This window comes from Montipora capricornis, chromosome 9, assembly GCF_036669925.1.
Source record: "Montipora capricornis isolate CH-2021 chromosome 9, ASM3666992v2, whole genome shotgun sequence".
Lineage (NCBI taxonomy): Eukaryota > Metazoa > Cnidaria > Anthozoa > Scleractinia > Acroporidae > Montipora > Montipora capricornis.
The window spans coordinates 47,044,406-47,048,629 of NC_090891.1; positions in this window are offsets into that span (position 1 = coordinate 47,044,406).

Sequence of the window (4,224 nt, forward strand, 5' to 3'; positions counted from 1 at the left end):
CGCAACAGGAAACAAGTAGTACGAATCCACTCAACGCTGTCTGAGCCCTTGCCTGTGACCAGTGGTGTACCTCAAGGGAGTATTTTGGGGCCACTACTATTTAGCATATACACGAATGATCTTTCCTCGATACCACAGAAATGCAGCACCCAGAGTTACGTAGATGATACGAAACTCATTACTTCCTTTCAACTAAAAGACAACCTGGATGCAATTACTGATTTGAAAGACGACCTGTTTAAAATAGGAGAATGGTGCTCCAATAACCCCTTGTTACTTAATCCTAGCAAAACCAAGTTAATGATATTTGGCAGCAGACAAATGCGTGCAAAATTGCAATCTCACTCCCTTTCCTTAATGGGAAAGGACATCGTCCCTTCAGGCACTGCTAAAGACCTGGGCGTGATTTTGGATTCTAATTTAAGTTACGATGAACACATAATTAAAACCGCTTCTTCATGCATGTCCCGCCTCGGCCAAATAAGCCGCGTCAAGCATGTTTTTGGCAAACGTACACTCCTGACAATTATTAACTCTTTAGTTTTTAGTAAATTATTTTATTGTTCCAATGTATGGGCAAACACATCGAAGTGTAACATTAACAAACTGCAGGCTGTGCAAAACTTCGCCTGCCGCAAACCAGTTATATTATCGAAGCGCTAGATTGGCCTTTAAATGTATGACGGGCCACGCCCCTAAATATCTGTCTTCAAAATTTTTAAAGCGAGCCGAGGTGAGCTGTCGTAGCACCAGAAACTCCAATTGTTGAACATTCCACTTTTAAAACCGCCAGCGGCCAAAGAACCTTTTATTATAGAATAGTTAATTTATGGAAATCTTAAGATTATTCTCTTAAACTGTGTGATTCAGTCACTGTTTTTAAAAATCGCCTGAGGACCAAATTACTTAAAGAACTGTAATTTAATACTTATATATTTTAACAATTTTTAAAATTTTATCTTTTAATTGTAATTAGGAATATATTTGTGTTAATATTGTCTTTGAAAAGCCCCCTTGGGGAAAGTCAATAAAGTATGTATGTATGTATGTATGTATGTATTCTTTGGTTTTGTTTATCACGAATATTGAACACGTCAGTGCTCGGTAGTAGGTTATAGTTAGCCCTCTTTCGAATCCAACTGAATTAGCAAAAAACGGCTGTGGCAGCGCCGAAACAATAGTAAATCATTTCGCTCAGTGCAGGCCACTTCTCTTCAAGCAGTATTGGACGCAACACTGAGGAGTTTCATTAAGCAAGGTGTTACGAGCAGGAATAATCAAGAGATGTCCGCAAACAAGGCATTAATGAAAGTAACTCCCGAGTACGATATAAGGCACGCAACAAAAGTGTGACAACGAGCAGTTACCCTTTTTCATTATTATTTAATTAGTTTTACACTGTTACAATTACCTCAGTTAAAGATTAAGTTAAGCAGTTCGTGAAGCAAAGCGTGCTTACTGTTTTTCATGACCATTCAGGTACTGATCTTCATTAACTTCGAACTCCAAGTTCCACTGACGGTAGACATCAATTCTTGACCTTCTTGATTTAATGGATTCTTTCCACTCACTGGAATTTCTGTGTACACAAACTCTCACGAAGGACTTCATAATAAACTCTGAACTCTTTATCTTCTTCCCTTTTCAGCTATCGTCTCTTCTTCTCTTTCTTCTCTCCGCATATCGCAAGGTCAAAGGTTATCGCTCCATCACAGTTTCGCTTCGTCACAGTATCACATAAGTTCAATCATAGCCGGCCACGAGGGTAAGCCCTCGGGCAAAAGAATTTTTTCTATTATTTACAAGCCTGCTTTTATACTTTTACTCTAAGCATCTAGAATGTTTTGTTGCTATTTATAGTCTATTACAAGGTGTACTATTTGTGGAAACTGCTGAGTCACATCAAAGAAATTTCTGGAAAATTACAGATTGTAAGAAACTTCTAGAAAAGTCTGGAATTGCATGACAGATAAACTAAAAATAACTCTGACCCTCGTAACACCCTCCCCCTTCAGGAAAAGAAAGTTTAGCCGAAGGATGAACTTTCTTGGAGAAATCCTAAATTATATCTTATGCCCGAAACTGTGATTACACTATCACTTAGAACTCCTTACATAACTCTCGATCACAAAGGATCACAAAATCTCTTGTATTCTTGTAAACAATGGAAATTATTTCCACCAACACATTGATTCCTGCTCTCTCTATAGAGCACTACTAGTATATCGCAATACTTCATCATACAAATACTTCAATGACTTCTACTCTGAAAACTGCTCACTGAATTTCATGCCTCAATTGACTTTGGAAACATATTGCGCGTATTTCTTATCAAAATTCAACTTTCTGCTCGTTTTACAAGTTTGACATTCACCTTTTAAATTGGACGTTCGCTTTATTCATTTCGACATTAGTTTTATTCGCTTCGGCATTCGTTTTTCCAGGTGGACGTTCGTTTTACATAAACAGCATTCGTTTTTTTTAAATCGACGTTGGTTTTACATGAAACAGCGTTCGTTTGTCAAGTCTAAAGTTCGACATTCGTTTTTAACAATGTTTTGTTTCAACTTCTTCGACATCGTCCATTCAACATTCGTTTTAGCGAAATTCGTTTTGTTTTTTCGGAATGCACTGTGGAAATTTGAAGATCTCCCGCCAGACACTGGGTCGAGCGCCCAAAGGAAATGGCGACCGTAAGGGAGGCTTTTCTTTCAAGACTCCGGTCATTAATGGAAGTGTTACGTCACTATGGTAACTTTGATGACGGAAATATTGACAACATTTTGACCCGTGGAAATTTGCTGTACCACCATGCCGTTCGCCTTGCTTCAGTCAACATCGTGGAGGATGCTACGATAGCTATGTTACGAGCTGTCGTCCATTTGCTCAGCAAAGTCGACGAGTCCAAACAAAACTTTTCTTTTCAACCCGAAGTTGAGTACACTAGTGCTCCAGGAAGATTTGTGTCACTAATTCTTGTTATATATATTTTGTGCTCAACTCTGCACAATCTCCAGGTTAAAAAAATAATTGGAAATGTGACAGCCAAGAATTATTTGAAAGAAACCTTGTTGTCTATTTTGGGCTTCATTATTCAAGGAAAAAGTTTGATCCTGGAAATTCGTTTTACTGCCTATGATAATTTGACACGATTGGGTCTCTTGTTTTCACGCACGCAATGAAATAGGAAGGTTTGTTTGCTCTAATAGCAAGCATGTTGTTTGTTTCAATAAATCTTTCGCTGGAAAAGGTTGTTGTGAGATTTACAGCCTTTGTGAATTTATCATGTTGTGTAATTTTCGAGCTTAACAAATTTGCATACGTGGGTTGAAATGTGATACGGGAGGATTTTTGTGGTAGTTCACTGTAAGCAGCGCGTGCAGAAGTCACGAAAATAAAAAGGTCTGTTGGAAGCGTCAATTTTCAAGAAAATGAGCCCCAAAATCAGCAAAAAATTGTGACGCTGATGAATAATAAAGTAGCTGCTATTTCCAAAACGATGGAATTACCTGTTGATAAATAACCTCGTCTTGGCGAGTAAACTTTTTTGCAGAAACAATGGTCAACCTCAAGAGTTGGGCGATTGTGATCTTTGTGTTGAATTCGCACATTTCTTGTCAAACTTTATAACACTTGAAAGAAAAAGAAAACTAACAAAAACAAAAACCCGGTATCTTGCCATCATTTGACACAGATGCTTCACTGTTTCGCGAGTAAATACGCCACGTTAACTTGATCACGGCGCCCGCGGAACTCGATGTCACAATCGATTTTGCGATTTACTTGTGCAGCCAAAAGTACAGTAACAAAATTGAATGTAGCAAAAATCTGCCAAAATGGTTTTCGCTGATGGTAACTTGTTATATTCGCGGTTCAAAATTAATGTTCTTTTCATGCCGTAAATTTTGTTGCTGATGGCAAAGTATTTTATTCTTGATCGACCGTCCAGAAAACTTCCTTCTGCTCTTCCTAAAAACTGTGTATCAATATTTATTTACTTTTGCATCAATATTTGTTTTGCATATAGCAAGCTAACAAAATCTGTACCTTCCTTAGTTCGCATTTTTGAGCGTTAAAATAGAATTTTCGGTCCTATACTTCTATTACAAAGTGGTATATTTTTTAGGTCACCCATCCAGATACTAACCCCACCGAACAGGGAAAACTTCAGTGAACTTTTGTATTACAAAGCTGTCCGACGCTTAGAGTACACGCTAAAACTTG